We start from the raw sequence: 14,179 nt of genomic DNA, 5'->3' as shown, positions 1-14,179 counted from the left end.
CAACGAAACTTATTATTTTATTACAATTTTACTTAGAACGAAATATGTTTGCATTTACGCAGCATAAAAACCTATTAAATTAAGCATAATATATTATATAATAAAGTATTTTATTTTATTATTTTTTTAATACATGATTATAAATGTAAATGTCCTTCATTCATAAGAAAAATGAGGTTTAATTTGGACAAAGATATACACTATTAAAACCGGTTTCCTATCCACCAGTTTGTCTTGAAACATGGTTTTGCACTCGCACTCTGAAGAGATCGCAATGAATTGATGGTGTATTATACAGACAGTCTTATCTACTCGCATTCTCTCTTTCTCTCTTTCACCATAATTTATATTAAAGCCAGCTTACCTCAATAAGAAGTTATATGTATTATTATTATAAACAAGAGGACAACCGGTAGGTAGTTAAAGCCCCCTAAAGGCTTACCTAATAAATATACAACGAGGACTACCGGACTTGATTTACAAGCAATATAATCAAAATAGTTTTATGGGTTTTTTTTTCTCTTTTTTGTCAATTTTCTTACGGAACTTTTTTAAATTACTTATACATTAATAAACACCAATCAATGTTAAATAATATTCTAATATAACTTATAAACAACATTTTTAGTTAACCTGAGTAGGAAATACTTATTCTTAGATTTTACAAATTATAGACTTATTAAAAAAAAATTAGTTTTGTAATAAATTACAAAGGTTAATTTTTCTACATGATATATATTAATTTAAAATTTATTTGAAGTAAGCTTATATAAATTTAAAAAAATAAAGGATACATTATCCCCGTTTTAAGCTTATTTAGGGTGAATTAATAAGTGATACTACTTGAAACACACCCATGTACTAAACAAATATTTCGAAATAATAAAAATCAGGAAATCTATACGTAAAACGAATATATTACATAGTATATTTTACATTACATTTCGGTCTATAAAATCTGGTTTCTCTGTTAATTAATAATTTGAACGTTGAGGGACCTCTGTTGTTACCTCTTGGTGAATTTAAAGATTACCAGTTTTAATCACGGAATATTGGTATCTGCAAAAACGTATTTGTTATTGATAAGCGAGTTGAGATCGGAGACGTTTTTAATGTTCTTGGATTTGAAAAATCAAGATTTCATTATTATAATTACTTAACATTTTCCAGAGTTGCGTTTTATTAATTCGGCTTTAATAAGCATTTATAATTTATTATATAACCACAGAGTATATAGATATCAGCAGCAACCAGTATATCTGCCTGGCTGCTTATCCTTGGATTGAATGTAATTTTACTTTCCCACCTAGCGCAACAGCAGAGATATAGCTGTAGAATGGAAAGTATTGAAATCGGTCCAATTTGGGCATATGAGGTTTTTACCGGATCTTTACGTTTTGACAACTAAGGTACCCAAAAACCAAAAAACCGGATGGAAATTTTTCGGATTTTGGTATGTACGTGTGTGTGTGTTTGGTGTCGCCCTTTAAATAACCTTATATCTCCAGAACTACTCGACCGTTTGATCGAAGATGGCCAGATTAATTCTATAAATGGGGCATTGATGCCATGAAATTTTAGGGCTGGACCGTAAGGTCACCCTCAGTATCTCGATATTTCGCCTAATTAAGATCTTATAAAAAATTAGAATTTAAAAAAAATCGCACTCCCAGTCCAAAAATTCTTTAAAGTAACTATTGGTCAAGTGGATATACTGCGTCAATAGTACCCCTTCTCACCGCAAGAAGCTACAGTGTAGCACTGAGGTACATCTGCTGCAGTCGTCTGCTATGTTTGACGTCACAGGTGAGCGGTAGAATTGAATAATATTTGAAGTGTAAAGAAGTATTTAAAGTGGCCGCCAGTAACACCACACCCGCGCGAATGAAATACGGTATACGAGCACACTTTAGTTAGAATCATTGAATTAAATAAACAAAAAATATTGTATTTAAATAACATGACAAATATTTTAAATTAAGTTATATGTGTATGTGTGTGTAAGCCGTGCATCAGAAAAAACCCTGTGACGGGGAAGTTCTATAACTGTGTTGTCAGCTGTTTTAGAGTAATGCAGAATAATTTGCATTTTATTTACGGGTAGTAATTCATTATTTATGAAGATATAAATTAGCTAGTTGCCCGGGCACTCGCTCGAGAGAATTTTAGATTTGTGGATCGAATAAGTTTAGAAAAAAACATTATGTTTTTATTAAAATTGAACCATAATTTAAAAGTTAAAGTCTCAGTAGGCTTTCTGGAATATTGGTCTATTTACATATAAATTTGTCTAAATCTTAGTTGAGCAAAAAAGTGATAATATATCGCATCGAATTTGTTTGATAAAACGGTGGAGAATGTAGACCGCGGTCGTCTTCTGGAATGCGATCACTATTCATTAAATATTGTTGTGATTTAGAATTATCATATAGAATTTTGATCGCTCCTTTCCTCTCCAATTGGATTTTCTAAAAATGCTCAAACAATAGGATTTTTTAAATGTTTATTTCTAAAGAAACTTTAAATACCAGTTTTCAAGGAAATATATTTTCTTGACTATTGACTTGAAAAATCTATTTTCATGATTAAAATAAAATGGTAATACATTATGTTATTTAATGATTACTTCGGTTTCTGAAACATATAATTTTCATTAAAAAATTTGCTCTTTTTCTCCCTCTTATAGAGGGAATCTCCCAAAATCCTTCTTTAGTTGGTGCGTATGTTATAAAAATAATGTACCTTCCAAAATTTACTTACCTGTATAGGTTAATTGGTTTGAGCTGTGCGTTGTTGATTCAATGGGGATATTTTGTTTTATATATATTAAAGAATATGAAGTGGAAACCTCATGACTTGCTTGTACGCCTATTAAATTACATATACACATTTGTTTTTAAAGGAAAAGTACATAAAATTTTATTTCATTAATAACTTCTGATATTTTTTTCTTTTTTTTCTTATTATTCAATTATTTATCCTAATTTTTTTTTACAATAATTATTAATAAATCAATATATTTAAATCAAAAAAAGGAGATGAACCCTGATTCAAACTGGTGGGGCTTCCCCTTGTAAGATTCAAATATTCCATTAATTAAAATTTTATTTCGTTATAACTCTGGAACCAATGAAAATAAGTACCACTTATGATATGTCGTTGAAAAGCTCTCAATGACGGTTTATTGCTGCAGTTAAGAAAAACTCCAATTATTCCTACAGTTAATCATTTTTAGTTATGCGAGATACGCATATATGTCTGTACGCACAGACATGCGTCGGTGCGTACAGACGTCAGATGTCTGTGCGTAACGCATTTACGTACAGACGTCACGCCGAATCTGGTCAAAATGGATTCAGAGATGGTCAAAATGAATATTACCGTTGAAATTTGAAAACCGAACCTTTTCGCGATCACAATACTTTCTTTACTTCCTACAAGTAAGTAAAAATAAGTTATATATATATGAATCGCCGGTAGTAGAATTTATAAAAAGCTCCATTCAAAAATGAAATGTAAGAAATAAATTAAAAAAAAGGAAAATTTTGGGTTAATTTTTAGACTCTTTCGCTTCGATCATAAATTTACCTAAAATAAAACTCGTTATATAAAATATGCAAATGACATACTGGAGTACCATCAAGTGATATGAAAAGTGTGCTCGAAACGCAGACGATAAAGAACAACTTCTCTTTACGATTAACTTTTCGCAGTGACGACTTTCAAACAAATACAGCATACTTAATATTAATTAGCTTATGTCATCCATTCAATTTACCAAACTGTCTTCAACTGACTTTATCAAAGCATATACAACAAAATTATTAAAGTTATTCTCAAAAATTGACTGAGTTTATAATTCCTTAGCAGATGAATCAGCGTATTCAATGTCTGAAATTTCAACTAACTAATAACAGAAGAAACTGAGTCGTAAATTCCAGTTTCAAAAAAAAAAAAAAACAGCTTTAATGTCCGCAGTTATTGAATGTGTGATGAATATCTCAAACAATGCTTGAAGAGCACTAATAGAATCTTAGTACAACAGAATATGAAGAAATGTGACTTGGTAACAGTGGCGGCTTGCATATAGGCACTGTGGAACTGCAGCACCCCCTATTTCCACTTGATGTTATCGATAACATTTAATATAATGAGTAATTTTTCTTTAATTCTTTCTTTATACTTGTACAATATATAACCCTTAAGCTTAATGTCAGTAGCCATCCCCAAGTTTACGGAAAAGATACAAAAATGTTTGTATGGAAATGTGCGTTTTACAGTTCCAGCGGCGTGGTGTTTGGCTGCTGTGCGCAAACGCTCATAGGAAGCTGCACACGAGGCTGCGAGGGAGGGAGAGCACTGTCGCTCCCGCAGTGCCGACCCTGTCGTGCTAGTAGAAGGTAGTTTTTTTACTCCGCGTGTGTATGAAGCGTTCTTTGTTCGTTTCCTTTTCTAGTATAGTCGGTGAAAGGAATAAGAAAGCGGTTTAGTTAGTTTTTCGGTAATGATCAGAAGATGGCGAAGAGCAGGTGCTCTATGATTGCCAAATCTGTCCAAAAACACGCTCGAAGGGCGAAAGAGAAGGTAATTAGTAAAAAGTAATTATTTATTTGTTTCTGTGTACATAGAAATGTAAATTAAGCACGATTGGACTATAGTGCCATTAAGTGGACATTTTATTAAATTATTGTCTAATAATATTAAAAAATATTATCTGTATTGATATTTTATTATTTATTCGGTTAACCGAATACGAATGCGCTTAAAAACCGTGTAAAATATTCTTGTAGAATTAGATTGTTATCCTGCTTCCAGCTGATAAGGCAAACAAACATGAAAACTTACTGGATTTAGGTGAGAAGAAGGTTTTTTAATTCCTGTTGTAGGATCAGTTGATTTTTTATACTTACTTGGCTGAATGAAGACAATGAAATGGTGGAAGTGCGAAGCATAGATTAAGTATATTTTTGGCAGCATGTATAGCCAGTAGTTTTTGACTTAGAGAAGTTAGTTGAGGTAGAATAACTAACTCAACTCATTGGGGCAGTTAGTCGAGGACATTGTAAAAAAGGGCAGTCAGCAGATTCCTTTCCTCAGCAAGATTAAACCTCGATTTGATAATATAAGTCATTATTAGTTGATCCAGTCGTTGTCAATGGTAAAGGTTCAATAACCTTCACTAAAAATATTTAATACTTGAGGGAGGAATACATCGGTAGGAAGTCGTAAAAAACTTGAAAATATTTAAGAAAAAAATAAAAGGAAATCATATTCTTTTAAATACAGCTTACAAGAAACGGAGTCAATAAAATGTATTTGTAAAGGGAACTAATGAACAAAACATGAATAAAAACAAAATGGAAAGTAAAAATTTCGTGAATCAGATAAATTAAAATAAACATTGAAACATAAATAGATTATATAACCCTATTAATTACTTAGTGCACTACCTACGTAATCACGCGTACGCGTAATTGATGAGTAAGTTCATCGAAAATCGATCAGTGATTAAAAAACATTACAGTACATTAAAATTCAATCAGAAATCAAGATAGGTTTAAGAAATTATGTAGAATTTGTCAAATATGAGCACATAATTACATAAAATATCATAAATTCTGTACGTCAATTTAAATCTATGACGTAATACCACGTAACGTAAAAGTCAAAGAGAATATAATCAACTATTTTGTGGTAGCTATTCCCACAAATCCATGTGTAAAGCTCGCATGCCTCAAACACATTTTCACACTAACCATCTTTTTCATGGAAATACGTTACCTTTAAAGGTACATAGCAGGAAATCAATTCTTTCTTGAAATAAAAATACGAAGATATCGTTAAAAACGAAGAGGTTAAACGTATTATTTCATCGGAATTTTGTTTTCCATCGGAATGGCATCCCCTCATCCTTTATTCCATCTTATGGAATTTGCAACAAAAAATGTTATACGAAAATCACAACATTAACACCAGTATTTTAATTACAATTTCAAAAGTATTTATTTCCAATGCGATGCTATAGTTTTAATGCAATACACAGTTGTTTCTAGTTGCTAACAATTCATTCCAATAAGGTATCTTCAAATCACATTTCAGGAAGCGTATCTGACGAAGATTTGGTTTGTGTTGACCTTAGCGGCTATGTCAAATTATGTGGCATACTGACACGTGTTAAGTTTGGTTGCTAAGAACAGAGATAATCACGTAAATGTTGTTCAGTTAATAGTCACTAGATATTTTCAAATACTTAAATAATGCTTTGTGGATCATAACACATCTATGTAGTAAAAAAAATGTTTAAATAATACCTTTTATAATAATGTTGATTTAATTAATTGTTTTGCCTTTTTTTTTCTAAGTAAATTTCTTAGTAACGTTTGTAAATTCTTCTCAATTATCCTTCCTGTTTAGGAATATCGATTTCTATTAAGTTATTAGCGAAAACATGAAATAAAATTGTAATATACAAATTCCAAAATAGATTTTACGAATAGTATTACACAAGAAATTGCACAGGAGTACGTAGATAATCCGAATTTCTTCCAGTATCATTAATATATAAACGAAATGGTAGAATGATAGAATTTCATTTACACTATTTTATCATTAAATTTAAAGTCAATTTTTTTATTAAATTTCAAATAAAAATAATTAAGTATAAATACAAACATTTTTTGTTTGTGTATTATCAACGAACGAACAGTTCGTTGTTACTGAATTCAGTAAACGTATGTGTGTGAATATTTTTTGTCTCGGTTTTTGATTTTGATTTCGGATTCAGATTAAGCCTCATTAAGAGTATTAAAAAATGTACGAAGGACCGCGATCGGCCGTCGAGTTCACCAAAAAAAATTACCGCCAAAATTAAAATTATATAATAATCATTACGCAATGATTATTACATAAGCGGTGTAAGCTACTAAGTTGGTTCAAACGCACTAATGAAAGATTTTCTGAAATGATAAATATATATATATCAATTTTGTAAATCAAGTAAAAGATCGCAAAATGGCGGAAAACTAATTTTTTGATAATTGAAAAAAAAATCGGGCTGTGTCGTGGCTCATGGCCCTTGGTTTAACGTGAAACGATACAGGGCTTGGACGAAGTTCCTCCGAGGTACAGACCGACCAACTTACATGTAGAGTTAAATGAGACTTCCACCATGGTATCTTTTTTAACAAAGCTGAAAATCTCCAATGAAAAATTTTAGTTCTCTCATTTGGTCAACTATACAGATAAATTGGTCGATCTGTATTTCAGCGAGTCACTGCTAGTATATTGGATTGAAATAAAACGAGACGTTGACGGCGTACTAAATTTAGTTTTAACATAAACAGATAGTAAAATGGTACATGATATTTATTTCGACTAATATTCAACTACAATTTTGTTCACCATTAGTCTGTGATATGAGAAAAGACATAAGGTATAATAAGCAGCGGTAGAGGAGCTCGCGCCCACGGCGTGTTCACTGAGCGCGCCGTGCCAGATTTGCGACGCTAACGAAACAGTTTCGCTCGCTCAGCGCTGGACATTGGGGTAACTGTGCGTGGCGCATAACCTCTCCTTTCCAACGATATGCGTAATTTATATTTCCTGACTTTTGCGCGGGCTGAGGTTGCCATATTGAATTTTTATACTTTTTACATATTTACTTTAATTTTTTATACATAAATATTGTCCAAAATACACTTATTATTACATAAATCGATCTATCTCGACAAACTCTAAACACAGACACACAAATCACCGCGCTATCACGTCTAAGTCGTGAGCTACATTGAATTGGAAATGAGCGAGAGCGCCAGTTTTGGCCGATCTGCGCCAACCCGCTCAGCAGTCACGGAAACTCAAAGTCGAGCTAACCATGTAAGTTATAAAATGACACCGCACTTACGTCTCTGTAATATTTAGGATGTTATTAAGGCAGGACGATATAGACCTTTTCGTTGCACTGCAAATTTCTGTTCTGGTACCCGTGTTTCGGTGCGATTTTAAAGACGTTTCACATCAAAACCTTCCCATAAAATCGTCAAGCCACAATATAAATAAATTATATTAACTTAACTAAGTCTATGTAGGACTTCTATAGAGATTTATTGAAACCGTAACCAACTTATTTATGACAGCTGCAGACAACGCCTCAAACTACCTCGGCAGAAACTAAGGTTCCCCCAGGTAGCTGGAAATCTGTCTTTAATCATTCGCCATGCCTGTAATGAGAAGATCCATGGGGTGCCCCCCACCGGGACTCCAATCTTGACGCCACGTCTCTAATGGGGAACACCAGAGGGATCCTCACCGGGACTCCTGTCTTACTTTACCCCTCCGTTGTGTAGTACCAAAGGGAGTCCCCGTCCAGTCATCGAAAGTGGGCACCTAAGCGACCCACCACTCCTGGACGAGGCTGTCCCAACCGTAGGTCGTCCCCAAAAGCAAAGGCGGGGGGAGGGTGTCATTTATTGCTGCTAGTTCTACAGCCACGACCCCCAAATGAATGCACATATTTACTACGACGACGTAGTAGTAGTAACCCGGTGGTGGGTTATATTCACTTACAATGAGAGTAAAACTTATGGTGGTCCTATGATTTTTTCTATTCACATACTGCTGTTCATCTTTTTCAACTATTCTTATTTCTATTGTTGTAAATGTAAAAATACTATTTTAGGTTTTTATGAAATTTTTATGGATGATTTACATCTGGGACATCAAATAATATAAAATGTAATTAACAAAATATATTTTTCGATAATAATAACATTAATAGGGATTAAATGTGACAGAATTCATCCCTTTATCCGGGAGAGCCCTGTTACAAACGGAATTAACTAAATAAGACTTTTTTCTTTGTTAGAATTATTAATATCTTACATTTACTGGTACTTATTCATTTAAAGTTATTAAATACAGATAAACAAAATTATTGTTAATCTGCCAGAGGTTTATTATTCATTCCATTCTTAAATCGTATAAAAAATACTGGTGTGATCGGTATTCGAATTCATTATCATAAAATTGTTTTAACATGTTCTTACACCCTTGTAAGAAGTAAAAGAATTAAATTAAGTAAAGGAAAGGGTCTCTGATTGCAAAAAAAAACTAGTATCTCTATATTTCTTTATCAAATGATGAATTGAAGGTTTATGTGAATTGGCACATTATGTGAAGAGGCAAGTCAACGAGTCACCGACGCACACAGAGCACATGGTCGACAGCGCGTGCAAGAACGTTGCGCATTGAGACGTGCATCATTTCACCGCCTTACGTTCAAATTTGAGCCGGACATAGACTATTCGTCACATGCATTAATTGTCATCGGCAATATGGACAAAGAATGCCAACACTGTCGTACATTTAAATAGAAAGGTGAATCGGTCGGTGTTTACTGCGCATCAGGAAAAGTTTCATTCCACCACTGAATTCGCCGCTAGAACCATTGAAAATATTATTGGCTGGAGCCACATCTCAATCGAAATTGTTTTTGCGTAAAATTCGTAAATTCAGTTCTTGCTTCCAAATGACAAAAATCGTTCAGAATAATGGTCGTAATTTTGAATCAACATTTAAGATTCAGGGACAACTGTATCATCAAATTGGTTATTTGTTCTCAATGCCTGATGCCGATCCAAAATTTTTGGATCGGCATCTCTAAGATGGACCTACTTCATCGGGCATGAGGAGCAACGAATTAACACACGCTGCCAATGCAACCACATCGAGCAGATGGAGGAGCGAGAAATAGTGGCAACTTTGGAAACGTTTCTGCGTTGGCAATTGCTTCATCGAGCATTGCAGCGACCTTGCTTGACGGTGGGCAGACTGCGCATTCAGCACTCAAGTTGCCATTGACCAATCACACAAATCCAGACGCAATGTGTAACATAAAGAAGCATTCAGGCATGGCTGAAATTTATAAGATAGATTTCATAGGTCGAGTTGTGATAACTGTACGAGTGGTGGCGTCAGGTACTTAAAAAAATTTTTTTTTTTCATTTTTTTTTTTCATCAAAACGGTCCAAACAATTTATAGTTTATTTGATTTTTTTTTAACTTTTGAATAGGACAACGTCTGTCGGGTCCGCTGGTATATATATATATATACCTTATGACACTTCCAGTAACGTAAGGATTCCAACGCGGGGTCATACATTTAAATCGGTTTGGCCATTGAGCTGCTACGTTGGGACAAATATAAATGCATACATACACCCTAAATACATTACATATCCTTTTTGGACAGTCGTGTAAGGATTACCCACTAATACCATCTACAGATAATGCATTAAATGTATAATCGCTAAGAGTAAATCGTTATCAAATGAAATAATAAATTCAAATCGGGGATTAATAAAACACACATGAGCTTTTACATATTAATCAATAAAAAAATAAAGTCGGTCTAATACAGATTATTCAAAGGTAGTTAAAAAAATAGGGGACATTTCCTTAAGCGCACTAACGTTTTAGAACGGGCTCCTGGTATTAAATTGTTAAATTGCTTTTAGTCACGCAATTCTTCTATGTGAAATTTTAATATTGTATAGTTGCGTTTTATAATGAAGCTAACTAGCTGAGTTTATTTTTCTTGTGTGTGTGTGGGTGTGAGTGTGTGCTTTTGCACGTGCGCGAGCATGTATATATTTTATATATATTTATCAATGATTTAATTACCATATAACAGGAAATACTTCGAGTTACATACAATTAAAATTAAAAATAACTAGATGGTACATAAATTATAACCAAATTTTATAAATTTATTATCGTAAGATTAAACTTTAATTAACGGTAAATTAAAGATCTAGATAAATGAGGCTATAATTTAAAATATTAATGTTTTTCTTTTCTATTTAGTGTAAAGATAAAAAACCTGATAAACGAATAACAAGAATTCATTCATGCATTTACAACTACTACTTTTAAACTAGAAACTGGCTTACTGTAATTAATGTTTAATTAAATGAATCTAAGCGTAATTATTTTTCTTAACTAGTTATCTAATCAAAATTAGTCCCATTAATGAAATATATTTATTATGTACATTCTCATACGCTATTTAGAAGTGATTTACGAAGAATGTAAAAATCTTTCAGGACATGTTTTACTACTGAAAATAGTTTCTTATCAATACAGGTTCAGAAACGCTTTGTTAGCGAGTAGTCGGTGGACGAAAGATTTTGTCCTGATTTTTTTTTCTGGGCGCAAAACGAGGTATCGTCATCAAATATGATATTTATATAATAAACATATAAACATTTAAAAGAAACCATTAAAAAGTGAACAGTATTATAAAAACACAGTATGGATAGAAAGAGCCTATGATGTGTATTTTAAAATCGAAATAAAACCACAGTGAATACAACTTAAAAAGATAAATAAAAATAACAAGATTAACATTCGGCATATACCAAATGGCATAAACAGACGATAAAGATCCTATGCATAATCAAATGTTAGCTCCTAATTAAACTTGCGACCAATGCCGCATAACAGACACAATCCACAAGTATGTGGTGCACAATTAGTTAGTAATCGCAGCGAGCACAAACGGGTGCATCTGTTGAGTCGTCAGATATCCATGACCGAGCTTTGTGTGCCCTATTCGTATACGGCAAATAATAACCTCCTCTCAACGGTTATTCCTGCACAAGGAGCTCCGCGGTTACTGGACGAAGTTGATTGCTCATGGTAGCATTCCATTCACTTTACCACTCAACATAAACCATCCTCTTCAGAAAACAGTCAATCGTTCGAAACAGATCGAAAACAGATCGTTCGAAACAACCGATTAGTGAAAGGAGACTGGAAACAAGCCTCTTTTACGTCACTATCAGCTGGCTCATTGCCTGAAATTCCAATATTGCTGGAGATCCAGCAGAAACTCACAATGTTCATTTGAGAAATATCTCACTGAATCTTACATATAATAGTGTGTCTAGAGTACATGTCACCAATCGCCTGTAAGGCACTCATGAAATTTGAGTATACAAGTACGTGTCAATATGTTGGACTAATTATATTTAAGGCCTTATTAATAACATACAGCTATGTGACAAAAATATTAAAGGCCAAACATATGTGTTCTGTTGCCAACTATATAAGCAAAACCCAGAATTAACTTTTTCAGAGCCAGCATAAACTGTAACGTCAGGATTCACGCTATTTATAATATAGAATATTTCTCGTAATTTAACCAGATTTATGATACTGACAGAGACGCAAAACAGTAATTTACTAGAGAGGATAATACCATGGAGCAAAAGTGACAACTGGAAGTATTTGTATGTTTAAAGTTAAGAAAAGGCGGTGATCTCTGGTGCCTACAGAACAGTAGATCTTGGCCGTTCCTCATATCAATTAACGTACTGGTTGGAGAACACTGCATCAAAGGAAGGATGATTTTGTTATCCTGATTTCTGCACCTTCGTTGAAATTAAGCCAGTCTGTAAGGCCCACAAACTAAAGGGGTAAATGTAGTGGTTTTAAATGAAATCTCACCTGAAAAATAGGTCCCAGAACTGCATTTCAGTGTTTTTTGAGAAATTCGGAAAAAAATACAAAATGTTTGGGTTCAAAACACACTATTTTATGTTTGAGGTAAAATAGCTTTAATAAATAGGTAATAAATACGTAATAATTTTAAACAAAACTTTTATAGAATATAATTCTGAGTAAAATGGTATGAATAAAATACACAGAAATTAAATACAAACTTAAGAAGATTGATGTTCATTAAAAACATCACGTGGCCTCACAGGTAATAGTGTAAAGCAGTATCCCCAAAGCGGGGTTCGCGCACCCCAGGAGGTAGGCAAAAGCCCACCGGGCTGGTCTAGTGGTTAACTTGTTATCGCAAATCAGTTTATATCAAAGTCGAGAGTTCTAAGATTCAAATCCTAGTAAAGGCAGTTACTTTTATACGGATTTGAATACTATATCGTGGATACCTGTGTTCTTTGGTCGTTCGGTTTCAACTAACCACACTTCTCAGGAGTGGTTGACCTGAGACTGTATCACATTCATACATATCATTCTTATTCATCCTCTGAGGTAATTCCTTACGGTGGTTCCGGAGGCTAAAAACAGAAAAAGTGGGTGCGCAAATTGATACTTGGGGGTACGTCAAAGAAGTAGTATAAATAATAAATAATTTGATGTTTGACTACACAACGCACACACACACATCTTATACGAGATTATTATATGGGGTACAACTTATAATTATTTTCCTCTTATGGGGACGCGAAAAAAACGTTTGGAGATTACTGATCTAGAAGTGTTACTGTTCTGGGACATTTTTTTCCAGATTTTCAGGTCAGATTTCATATAAAACCACTAAATTTACTCCTTAATCGGGGTCCCAAGAATTACAATGTGACTTAATTCTACCGTTGGTGCAGAAATGAGGGTATCTTTCGCCAGTCGTTAATCTTCTTTTTTTCTTGTTTAACCGAGGACCACCATTGCTTCATAGGATGAGATGAACGATTTGTAACGTGTGTGAAAATGTCATGCCAGACCGGAATTCGAACCCGGGACCTCCGGATGAAAAGCCAAGACGCTACTACTCGCGCCACGGAAGCCGACAAAAGTAATACCTGAAGTAATACCTTACGGTGGTTCCGGAAGCTAAAAACAGAAAAAGAGGGGGTGCGCAAAGTGATACTTGGGGATATGCCAAAGAAGTAGTATAAATAATAATCTGTTAATCTAACAAAGCGTTTCCGAACCTAATTTCTTTATTTTTTTTTAATATTTACCACTAGTATATGTCCTGAAGATTCCTTATATTATACGTGATCACTCATATTGTGTATTTATAATGATAACTAGATTTTATATGTATCTATTTATAAATTTATAGATATAATTAATTGATTCTATGTTCTGAAAATGATTTTACTATTCCTAAAATGTAGTTTATTAGTATACCAGCATTTAATAAAAATTTTTGCAGTGTAATGATGTAACTGAAAAAAAAGAAAAAATTCAGCTTCTATAACTTCGCTTCTTTTGTTGAATTATCGTATAATAATATTGTTGATCTTTGAAAAATTACAAGATGTAATAAAAAAGATTAAAAAATGTCATGGACTACAACTTTTAAAAAAGGATAAAAATATATTATTTCATAATTCTAGAATTACTGTTGAGTATTTTGTATTAAAGT

The sequence above is a fragment of the Lycorma delicatula genome, chromosome 1, assembly GCF_047948215.1.
Source record: "Lycorma delicatula isolate Av1 chromosome 1, ASM4794821v1, whole genome shotgun sequence".
Lineage (NCBI taxonomy): Eukaryota > Metazoa > Arthropoda > Insecta > Hemiptera > Fulgoridae > Lycorma > Lycorma delicatula.
The sequence above is the reverse complement of the archived record's forward strand: the minus strand, read 5'-3'. Positions refer to the sequence as shown.